Source organism: Struthio camelus, chromosome 12, assembly GCF_040807025.1.
Source record: "Struthio camelus isolate bStrCam1 chromosome 12, bStrCam1.hap1, whole genome shotgun sequence".
NCBI lineage: Eukaryota > Metazoa > Chordata > Aves > Struthioniformes > Struthionidae > Struthio > Struthio camelus.
The window spans coordinates 8276450-8288831 of NC_090953.1; the positions used below are offsets into that span (position 1 = coordinate 8276450).

Below are 12382 nucleotides of genomic sequence, written 5' to 3' on the forward strand. Positions count from 1 at the left end.
TTTTTCTGTCTGTAAGTGATTTCCATAGCCTTTCCCAGCTGGGAACTGCGCCTCGAATATCTCAGATGGCCAGATCTTTGAAGAACCTTCTTTTGACACAAGCACCTTGCAGAAAATCACAAAAACAGATTTTTTTCTTTTCATTGACTATACATGCAAACTGAAATTGCCATAGGGTGTGGAATATGTTGGCACTGATTTAAAGGATAACACAAGGCCTCACATACAGCAACATTAAATGTATACTCATATTTTATATCCATATGGAGGCTTTAAACTCAAAAGGGCCCCTGGCACTTTCTGTACACTATACAGCAGAAACAGAGTGCAGCTACTTTAAGGACACATAGTAGGCTGCTCAAAAGCATGGGAAGGTGGATTACTTGGGGTGTTTTTTCCCAAGCATCCCTTATTCCTTTTGTCTTCCTGTAGTAGCCTTTAGGACTGCTCTTTGCCAGAGCAGCTTATTTATACAGGACCTTAAGCCTGGGCAGTATCCTGCCTGCCAAAGTCCTGTGGTTCTCCACCTTTGCATAGGTGGTCTACTGTGTTAGTCTTCGTCCAGAACAACCGTCATCCCTCTGTTGAACAGGTGAGGAAGAGAAAGAAAAGAGGAAACCACTGAAACAAGGAGCACATAGTGCGGGACTCAAAGAACAAGAGAAAACAACTGTGGGATATGACATATAGCAAAGGAGCTAGGACAAGGAGATGGATGTGGGAGGGTGGAGGATAGAAAGGGAGAGGAAAAAGCGTAACAGCAGCTGCAGTACCTAGTCTTGGAAATTAATGTTGCCTTTAGCCACTAAAATTTCCAAAATAAGTGTTATTAGGCACGCCACTACAAAGCAGTGAGAAGGCTGTGCATTTACCTCCCAAACAGCCTAATAAATTTCTGCGTTCAGATTGGACATTAATGATGAAAAAGCTTCGGCTCCAAAAATTAATAGCTACAATACATCACCAGCCTATGCCACCATAGTTCATGTGTATGCAGAGAGAAAATCCTCAAAATCACCTGTCGAGGCAGGAGATGGATTTAGCTATTATTTATTGCTTAGTATAACTCATACTTGTGGGTACGGCATGACAGTACAGATGGGAGTCGAAGTCAAATTGCTGTCAGTGCAATTTATGCCATAAGAGTTGAAGTCTGGTTATGTCTGCTTATGTTTTGCACATGATGCTTCTGTACAATAGGAAAAGGCTAAGGAAATTGTTTGAAATACATATACCTGTGCAGCCATTCATCAGGACTTAGGCAGGTTTGGTTAGAGGAAGGATGGCTGAATGTTTTGGGCAGCATCAGGAATTGAGTACAATTTTCTGTAATGCTGCAGATTGCCTGATTAGCCTTAGAGAAGATATTTAGTTAGTCTTTGCCACAGTTCCCTACGTGTAAAATAGCTCTAATAACTTACTTTCCTTGCCTGCCAGAGATTGCGTAAGGATAAATACATCCATAACTGAAAAGTGAATCTTGCAACTACTGATGGACAGTTCAAAATTTTCATTTTCAGATGGTCCTTACCAAGACTTCTGTGCTCTTGAAATTATCCTCATAAGGACAGTGTGTCTTGCAAATGACCTCAGATATGGTGTTCTTAATCAGAATCAATGATGCTTCCAGCCTGTTTCATGGATGTGCTTCAGTTCCTCTTGTTATTTCAGCTCTTCCTGAAGAAAAGACGCTAAAAAACAGCCTATATTCCTCAGGCTCCCTGAAAAGGGAAAGGCAATTGAGAGAGATCCTGGAACTCTAGAGTCCTTGTGAACACTGCAGTCAGACTCCTTCTGACTGTTCATACATGCTATCCCATCTCTATAGATCATATCTCCACATGTCTTTATTCTCTTAATATTGGTCAACGCATACTAAAATAAAGGCCTGTTTAATGACCTGAAATACTGGCAGCAAGACCAAAGCAGAGGGGAGAGACAATTCTCAGCTTCTCAGCAGTCTTTGTAGGCTGCAAAGGTGACTGGACATGACCTTACAGGCCCAAACTGTTTGCTTCAGAAAAAAACAGAGAAGAGTGACCAAGTTTAGGAATCAGGGTAGGGCCAAATGCTTCAGGCAAACTTCTACTCACCAGTCCGTCTCATTTTATTATGCAAATTTCCTAAATAACTGCTAGAAGACACAGTGAAGGGAAATGTCAGCTCTTTCCACGGTAATAAAAGCAGGCTCGAGTTGTTATTAACTGAGTTTAAATTAATTGTTATTAATTGTGTTAAAAGAGCTGTTACTAATAAGGGTTTTGATTACTTCAGAATTGAAGACAGGTTCTCCTAAATCTTCCAAACCGTTGTTATCACAGTCTAATGATGTGGAGGGGACTCAAGCAGGAAAATATTTGCCTTTTGAGTTGGGATTAAAGGGAACCGGCCAAAGTAGCTGTACTGGCATTCACCAGTCAGCATACGGGGAGAGGGTGGCCTGGGGACCAGTCTTCACCATCCCTTCTCTGAGTGTGCCCCTTTTGCTAGGTATTGAACCCCCTCCACAAGCCCAGTATTTTCAATCTAGCTCAAGCCTGCAGAGGGGCTATAAAGGAGAAATTCCAGCTGCGACCTCCAAAAGCGAGCTTCATGGAAGAATATGGCCCTTAGCAAGATATGAGCAGCTACCATGGAGGAACTCAGCATCTTCCTCCCTTGCAGGAGTCAGTGATATAGCATATCCCACTGCTGCCATCACCATGTGCTCTGCAGCATGTCACTGAGAGACTGAGCTCAGGGCCGAGGGCCTGCTGTGCCTCTCCAGTGGGCACATACGCAGTCACCTGGCCTCCATTTCCAACTAGCCTAGCTGCAAAAACAACCCAGTAAAAGTTATTTGGCACCAGGAGACCCTCTCCCCTTCCTCCCTATGTAAAACTCAGCTGGGGCAGGGCATTTTTTTTTGGCAGATGTTCTGTGGGATGGTGGTGAGAAGCTGCACTCAGCCCCTTTCGAGAATTTCACTCCTCTGTCAGCGTATTATTATCCAGCTTCCAGTCAATGTCCTGATGTGCTGAGATCAAACTGCCCCAGGCTTCTCAGGCCCATTTTGACTGTCTGTTGTTCTGACTGTCATTTTGATAGTCTCGATATTTAGGAGAGACATCCATGCCAGGCACAACAGGCTTTAAAGAGCATGGAAAGCTGCTCTTGAAAAGCATGCTAGGCACCGCTTGCAAGGATTTAGGTTTTGGGTGTATCTATTGCCAGCACCCCCTGTAGCAGTGTACCTCTACCTGGCTTCTGACGAGCAAGTGAGTGAGAACAGCTCTTATTTTCTCCCAGCACTTGAGGAGGAACTGCTGAATCTGGCTTAGTGCACAGCCCAGTGCATCTCGAAATGTGTTACTCGCACTTACTCCTACTGATGATACTACTCCTCCTCACCTAGCTTTAGAGATCATGTCCTGCACCACTGTGCAAAGCTCAGTTTTCATTCTTCACTTCAACCCCAAGCCAGCCGGCAGAGCTTCTGCAAGGTGGTGCAGCGCCTGTCCTCGGGGCTGCTTCAAGAAGTCGCATGCCAGCGGACAGCCCGGGCAGCTGCCAAAGCCGTGTGCCCCTGACCACTTGTCAGGTGGAAGAGAGGGCTTGCAAAGGCAGCAAGCTTGGTAGGAAGTCCCTGTGCAGTATCAGCCTTCCTTATCCCTTGTGTGGGCTCTATTTTCAAGCTTACTCTGTGACAAGAAAGGAATTTACTGCCACAGGGGTAAAAAGAAAAACTGTCTCTTTGTCCTAAGACAGTAAATGAGATGGACTTATTTGCTTTCTCAAAACAAGAGACAAAAGGGACATTCAGGAAATTGGAAAGGCAAAAGATTGAAATGCCACACAGGGAAATCCCTTCCTACGCACTAACCTAAGGAACTCCTCGCCAAGGCCATGGCAGGACTGACAGTGGGAACTGATGTATCTGAGGGGACAGAGAACACTCAGTTTCATTTGACTAGGTAATCGCTTTTTCTACTGGGAGAAATAAGCGCTTCTGCTTCAAGACATCATCCAAACCTCAAGAGGAGAACTTCACTCTGGTGCAGGTTAGTCTATAACTGTCTGCTGAGGTGTTTCTTGGTTGTGTTTGCTGCTGCCCGCTATCAGATAGAGGATCCTAGGCTAGGGAGCTGCCTGTGTGGTAGATCCTAGGTACCACTAACAGAAAGGCTGTAAAATGGCATTCCCTTGACCAGCTAAAATGGGGCTATTCATGCAGAAACGACCCCAGAGATGGTGCTGTCAAACTAAGTGGCTTTTGCCATCAAAAGAGAAGAGAGAAATACAGTCTATCATATCCTGAGTAGGTTTAAGATAAAATAAATTTAATACCTTTGCTAAAAGTAGGAATCCTGGATGATGATATATAGGGAGAAAGCAGCAAAGCAATGGAGCGTGAGAACAGGTGTCCTCTAAAAGATGAGTCTGGGGAGAATTAGCTGGCAAATTTCAAGGGTATAATGAATACTTCCAAGCAAATGACTCTAGTGACACTTCAGGACAAGAAGGATAAAATATCACAGGTAAAGCAAGTGGCAGGAAGGAGACAATGATCAGAAGTTATTTATCGAAGTGTAACTTCAGACTTACTTGAAGGGGATCCAGGGAATGGCATGCAGACAGTGAGTGGTTATAAAGCCTTTAGTCTAAACCAGACTGGCTGGGGGAAATAACTGCTCTTTGATGGCACTGTAGAGACCTAGGCAAAAGCTGCTGGTGCCTGTAAAATCGTTTTGGTTGCTCAGGGATAAGCAGCCAGAGCACTGAAACCCACTGTGCCAAGACTGCAGTAACAGATCCCTTCACCACAAGCCAAGAAGGGGCAGGAACTGGTGAGTCCCCTCTTGCTCACAAGAGATTCCCGGAAGAAAGTAACAGCAGGAAGAGGAATATAGGCCCATGATTAACACACCTGTTTAGGACTTTATATATATAAAGCCCTTTCTCTGCAACAGAATTTCTGTAAGGCTCTGTGACCACTATCTCCGCTTTATTCCCCATTTTTTTAGAATTGGAATGATGGTTTCCTACATCCCAAATATGCTGTGAGATGCTTGGGAACAGATGCAGACAGTGTTGTATCTCAGCTGGACAGCACCTGAAAGGTTGCTACGTGGGAAAACGGTTGTGAAATCATGTAGAGCTGGTGCTTTGCCTGAGCACTAAATTCATTCTTTAGCTCTCTGCTGCAAGGCAGGGATATGAGGAATGCAGATAATGAATATGGAGCAAGGACAGCTCCTAATATCTGCAGTTCCTGTGCACATGGGAACCACAAACGGATCTAGCTGATAGGCTCAGAGCAGTGAGCAAAACACATTGATGTGTCAGTCGTGTTTTGAGCTCACGACAAGAGGGCCAAGCACAATTTGCCTCCATTCAACAGTAAATGGGTTTGCTGCTGTGACTGGGATGAGACGGGTTTTGAAACTGATCTGTAGAAGGAGTTCTTGTTTCTGAGTAAAATGCATTTCTTTCTTTCCCATGGAGAATTTGCCTTGCAAAGTGGAGGTTTATGTTGTTACTAATAAACCATGACTGGCCAGACTACAGTACTGGTCCCCAAACTTTATTCTGGGGCTGATCCATGACCTTCAGTGGAGGTGCCCACAGGCCACATGTCACATCTCTCCCCCAACACATCACATGTGCCCCATGAATCCAGGGCTTACTGCAAAAGGTATTTGTTACAGTGGTAAAGGAGGTAATAGCATCCCATCTGCTCCAGCCATGGGCTACTGGGAAGATACTCCAAGCTGGTCCTTCCCTAGGGTACCTGGCCAGAGATCCTGCAATCACATCAGAGCACAGCATCTCAGTGTGCACACCCACACTCTGATCTACTGCTGCAGGAAACAGAGCCGAGGAGACGAGCCATCAGACTGTCACTGGAAAACATTTGGGGGAAGCATTGCAAAGTCTTAACCTCTAATGTCTGAATTTAGAGTCCAGTTTCAGGGACTCTGGAAAAGGGGAATAGGTGAGCCCATGGATGTTCGCATCTCAACTTTACCTGAGAAAATGACAGTGACAGCTTTACCTATTTCCTAAGTGTCTGTGTAGCTTTTTTAATCAAGACTCTCATTCCAAGGTTGGTGGAAATCGCTGCAGAAGATCTGTTCTGCAACAGCTGCCCAAAATAATTAATTTAGATTTTTTTTTTTTTTACAGCAATGTCCACTGGTTCTGTGCCCTCAATATTTGCTTTAGGGAGCAGGACAGACAGCACCATACAGTGCTCTCCATTTTCAAAGAACATTTACTTCCACCCAGGCAGGCAGAGCTGACTGCAAGTTAGACATGTCTCTAAATATGCTCCAGCCTTTTGCCTCTCCCATGCTGTGGATTCCGAGACCAATTTGTTGCTACGTTTCATATATTCATACCTTCCAAATGACAATCTATTTAACTACCAAAAAAGTTAGGATATGCAAAGAAGCCAGAACTTGAGAAGACTGCAGACTTTTCCTGCTTACAGTAATGCACCTCAAAATTTTACTGGGAAAGTCTTTCGCCTGGAAAATAACTCCACCTTCTCCTACAGAAATGAGCCTTTCAACTTGTTTGAAGCTGAGAAAATATTTCTCTCAGAGGGTCCCCACTCTGCTCCTATGTGTCAGACTGTATAAAGTTTGAGGGAAATCCACTGCAGTCAGACATGGGACATCAGTACAAATATGCTGCCCAGTACTGTGGATTGCAAAACACAGTGGGGCTTAGTGAACCCAAACTCACCCTTGAAGTTTACCCACCATAAGCCCAAGGGTGCCCCAGTGCTGGTCCCCCAGACTTGCACCCTTTTCTGCCCCATGTCATTCTGGTGGACCTCTCCCAAGGTCACACTGCCCACACTATAGGCAGGGAATTTTTGACCGAGTCTTCATTACACTTCTCCCATCTGGTCTGCTTTGCAGTGGGGAAGCACTCCTCGCAGGTCTCTGCAGCGGAGGGGTTCCCCTGCAGCATGACATCATGGAGACATTACTTAGCTCATGAGCTGCGCTGATTTTTTTTCTGGTAGAGTAACCCTGGCTGCCTGGTGAAGGCAACACTGCTGATCCTTACGTACAGCACCCTCAGGACCTCCCCCTAGCCACAGATTAGATCCATCTCAGAGTCATTTTAACACCAGCCTAACAAATTGCCTGCTGTGCTGTTACAGATGGCTGAAACACTGCTGAGTTTCTCTGCTGGAAGACGGTAAAGATTTCCTGCCCTTCCTGGCTCCGTTCTAGCTCAGTCACTCCATGTGTTTTTGTTTTTTTTCCTCAGCGCATTAGATATAATTTTTAGGAATTTGTTAGCCATATTGGATCGTGCTGCTGGTCTATCTATCCCTGAGCCCTAGGCTACTCGTGACCAGTATTTGGTACTTCAAAGGATGCTAAAAAACATCCATGCTTTACTTGCCTGATAAGACTGTATGTGAGGTGAGAGATGGAGAATCCAAGCCACCCTCCTGAGCTAATCAATTGACTATGAATGGTAAGATCAGATGATATTTAATTAAGTTCCTAATTACAATGGTTATTAGCAGTCATAAAATCACTGGGGTTTGGATCCCAGAGCAATGAGAGCTGCAGATTTCATAGATATGCATTGCATAGATAAACATTATCATCCCTTTGGCTTGATCCCAACTGGAAGAATGTCATGCTGCACTATAAACGGCTGAAGATTTACCTCTGCTGTGTCATTTGTTCTTTTCACAATAAAAGCAATATAAAGAAATCACATGCACACAGTTGGGTTCAACTATTAGCCAAGACCCACAGTATATCAAACCTAAAGTAAATTCAGAACAAGTGAAAAAGGTGAGCACCATTTGAAAGCCTACAGATTGCTTAAAAAACCGCAACCTTACTTCTGTATTCTGAATCCTTTCTAAAAATATAGCTCTGCTGATATAAATGGACATTATTTCTTCCACATGATTCTGACTAAGAGAGCCCAGCAAATGGGCAACCTACTGGAAACTAATGGAACAACCTTAAATATTTTAAAAAAATGACTCTGAAGTGTTTTCTCCTTCTTGCTTGCTTGCTTCATTTAGGCAAATAAGTCAGGGAAGAAAGGTCAGAAAATAGTCCACTTTTCTACAAAAAAAGATGCAAATAACCCTTTTCTTCATACTAGTCAATATTTTTCTTCAAGAAAAGAAGTCAATATTTTTCTTCAAGATTTGTCAAGCTTTTCCCAAAGACTCAGAATTCTGCAGTAGGTTAAGTTATTTTCAATTAAAACACCCTTTAATTGACAAAAAGGAATGTTTTCATCTTAAACATTCCAAATTTGTCAAGAATAGACCATTTTAATAAAATGATTGGATGAAAATTCTTTAACCAGAGGGAGTGAACCTGTTCTCCAGAGAGATGAGGCCATCAGTACTTCATTTGTTGGTGTAAATTGACTGTCCACGCTGTCCAGCTGGACCCTGCTGCACTGAGAATAGTGGAAGACAGAACGGAGGAAAAAAGTCCTGCTTAATCTCATGTGAATACAAGAATAAAGGAGTGTGTGAGCAGGAAGACAATTCAGTTGGGAAGAAAAAGAAAGTTTCTATGCAATCAGTGAGTCAAAAAAATCCTGTCTACTTCTCAGACAGAGCTGGCTAGGTTTGTGGCGGGGGGCAAGCCTTGCCATGACAGATACCAGCGTCTGAGCTGGAGTGTTATGTTCCTGCTGATCTATTCTTGTTCACGCCAAACAAGAAATCACCTTGGCCAGCTGCTGGGGTGCTTGCAGCAGATGCAAAAGCCTGAAATTCAGACTGAAGCTGAAGTTCAGACAAAGCTTCCTGACAGCAAAACTCTGGGGCTGAAGGACACAGTTCCAGGAGAAAAGACAAAAAAACATTGTTGAGATTGCTGAAAGTCAGACGAGAAACTGCTAGGAAGTGACCCATTAAATACGAGTCCTGTGCTGACTATACAGCTGAGCTGTAAGATGTAACAGGCCTTGCTTTAACCACCCTATAAATAAAAGATGGAAAAGACATCAGAGCATGGCACGAGGTGGGTAGTACTAGCATTTGAGGTGGGGAACAGCTTGTTTTCTAGCTTAGCCTAATAGCAGGTAGGTAGAACACCCACCAACTGGGTACCCACAGGTGTCTGACTGCTGACGGGTTCAGCAAGACCATCCAGATGCCACCTAGCAATAAGAGGATAAGCCCAAAGGGAGGTAAATCCAGGCAGCTTCATCTGTTCTTGCGTTTTTCTTGAGTTATTGTTGCTTTTGCAGTTGAGGGGCCGTTCATTGCAGGCAGAGCAGAGTGTGGCAAGCCTCAGGGAGAGCTGAGACTCATGAAATATAGATAGGAGCTAGGCAGGCTCCCTAGAACTGGATAAATACATGCACGATAATTGGCTCCATCTTCAAGCAAGAAACGTTTTGCATAAGGATGCAGAAAGGGCTTGTTCACTAAACTTTGATATGCACACTTGACTCGGCAATTGCCAGATAAGAAAATCCTCCTCCATGCTGAAGGCTGCCCAGCACCTGAACGAGCAGAGACCCATCCGGATCAGCACGTGCTGGTGTGACACAAAGCAGTTCCCTTTGACACCTTTGCTCCCTTTTCACTCCACGTTTTTTTCCTCACCCACTTAGAGGACCATCATCCTTCTGAAAGAGCATTTGATGAAAGCAGACGCAGCACAAACTCAATACCCTTGTCCAAACCATTTACAGCCTTCATAACACCCCCAAAGAAAACATCTGTCTACCTGGGACAGGCAGGAAACAAACAGTAACTGACGCACAGATCTCATCTCTTCTTGGAGACAAGAAAATGGCTAAATGCTGCTATTGTAATGAACGTTAGTTAACAGCTCTTTTCCACCTGAAGGGAAAGGCACACTCGCTTGCACACTCTGAGTTCTTGCAAGCCAGATTGCTTGCTCCTGTGAGATTACTAAAAGGCCTCATGGATCCCTCCTATCCTTTGCATATGAGCTGAATCCTGAGAGATCTCTGCCTTTATGTGCTTTAGCTAGGCATGGCTGACCAGAGCAAGCCTCTGCTTCTCCAACCACAGCAAATGAATTATTTTTACACACCTTCCAGGGGCCTCTCAGCCTGATACTTATTCTGATCTTCCTCACTTGGAGCAGGCAAGATTCCCCCTCCTGGTGGAGCGATGAAGTCAGAATGACCACCTCCAGCAAGCACACGGCAGTCCAAATGTGAGCAAACGGGGCCAGATGGACGCAAAACAAAGCCCTGTGGGAAGGCTCCGCACTGAAATCTCACACAGCCAAGCAATGGAAACAGCCATGGCATTTCCTGCTCAAACATTCATTTTGAAACAGAACTTGAAACTGATTTTTGCTAATGGTGGGAGCAAAATGCGCCACAAACCTTTCCAGCTCCAGGCTGTATTCACGGTCAAATTAATAACACCTTTGTTCCAGCTTCCTAGATTCTACCACTAATTAACTCAGCAGCCACCACCAGAGTTAATTACAGAAGCAGTTCTGTTATCTCCTGTAACCCCACCGGGTAGAAATCTTCCAGCTGCCTTCACCCACTCCCACTTGCCGACATAAAGGCAGGAGTGAGAAGATGCTCCTTCTGCTGCTGGTCAGAGGCCTCTGTGGCACCCACCAGCTCTGCGGCTGGAAGGCGCCTGTCCACGGGTGCGTGGCAGACCGAGGTCCCTGCTGCATCCCTCCAGATCCCTCCCCAGCCAGGCCCTGTGTCGTCGCTCTCAAAGCTCCTGCAGCGGTTCCTCTGCGATAACCTTTTCCATCCAGGGCACATCCCTCCCTGATGAATCCCTCCCACGCACATTAAGCTGAAAGAAAGGAGGAATGAAAGCGAGAAAGAAGCTGAGCTACAGCTAGACATACTATATCAGAACAAGAAAAAAGGCTGTCTTATCAGTCCCGTGTAATGGTAGCTGGAGAGAGAGAGATGGAGCTCTCTACTGGAGCTAAGAGCTCCTTTCAGGGAGAGTAATAGGATTTACACAGCTTCAGCCCTGACTCACCATCCTACAGGTCCTGGAGCAGCAAAAGATGAAAATCCTCTCATTCGGCTAGTCACAAGCAAGGAAGATACACCGGAGGTTTGGCCCCTGTGAAATATCCATGTAACAAGCTGAACTGTTTGCCCAGGGAACTTGTTTGCAACTTTTGGGAGGCTGGCAGACCCAGCATTATTTCCCACTCATGTGTAGCACAGATTTAATAGACTGGCTTTTCTTTCTTACATCACACCCTTCTGCAGAACTGCATAGTCTCAGATACTGTGAGCCTGCCAAAATCATAGTATTATTTCATAGCGGGCATGAAAAAACAAACAAACAGTTAGTTAAATAATTCCCTTAGGAATGAAAAAATTGCTATCAGATCCTGATGATGGCCTATCAAAATCTAATAGGAATAAAAATCTGTTTCAGGATTTTGACTTTTAAATATCAAAGAAAAATATTTTGCTCTAGAAGTCTTCCAACTGGAATACTTCCCAGTTCAAAGACAACAACTTTTTTATAAAAGATAGGAAAAAGTAATTGAAACTGAATATCTACACTAAACAGTGTAAAAGAAGAAAAAAAGACACCAGAATCATATCAAATGATTTTCACCGTGAACATACATTCCATTCTAATAACATCAGTCTGGATTTTTAATTTGGTTTTAAATATCTTATGGATCAGAGCCTCAGGGCTGTAGACTAATACGTATTTGATCAGCTGAGAATCTATCCATCAGCCCTGTTGTGACTATGTTCTTCTAATCAAGTACGATTACCAACGACCATGTAACACCATTAAAAAACTCTTAGGAACTGATTGATGGCTAGTATAAGCTGAACTAGTTAATGTAATTTTCGAAATTGAGTTTCAGAATTTTTTAACTGGCTTTGAAGAACAATGAAAATGTGTAGTGAACAGCAAATTCTGCTGAGGACGTACCACCGTAATCTGAACAAGAACGATAGATATGGTGTCTTCTTCCCGCGCACTTCAAAAAAATAGCATTAGCAAAGCTGCTAAATTTCTTGCTGGGCTTGGTGAACTTTAGAGCAAATATTGTCCACTCTCACTTGGGCTGTGAGTAAGCAAAGCTTTGCTTGTATATTTACTCACAGGCATTGCTACAGAACTCCTTACTGTAGGATGCTACCATCAAACTCTGGAAGCATTATTTTAATACAGCAGATCTGACTGAATTTACAGATGGAAGAAACAGGAAACAAATTCTCAATGCCAATTACATATAAAAAACAATGCAGTCCAATGAAAGGACAGCTATCCAAGCTAAATTCCTCTTGCAGGACCTATGGAAGCACTACCTATGTGAGAATCTTTTTCTGCCAGCACTGTCTTCCCTCTGCACGACCCTGTGGGACCAGCAGCTTCAACTACAGCATGCAAGTCTTT

The 12382-nt window shown here is 44.0% G+C and overlaps 1 protein-coding gene across 4 annotated transcripts in view; it reads right to left on the reverse strand.

Annotated features, from left to right (window-relative positions):
* Nucleotides 1-12382, reverse strand: part of SV2B (synaptic vesicle glycoprotein 2B) — a 74688-nt gene that overhangs the window by 47848 nt on the left and 14458 nt on the right. For 2 of the 4 annotated variants that reach the window (XM_009681235.2, XM_009681236.2), the window contains exon 2: nucleotides 1532-1721. The exons of the other annotated variants lie outside the window; for them this stretch is intronic. The gene's annotated coding sequence lies outside the window, so the exon portion shown is untranslated. The remainder of the gene's footprint in view (nucleotides 1-1531; nucleotides 1722-12382) is intronic. 4 annotated transcript variants of the gene reach the window in all.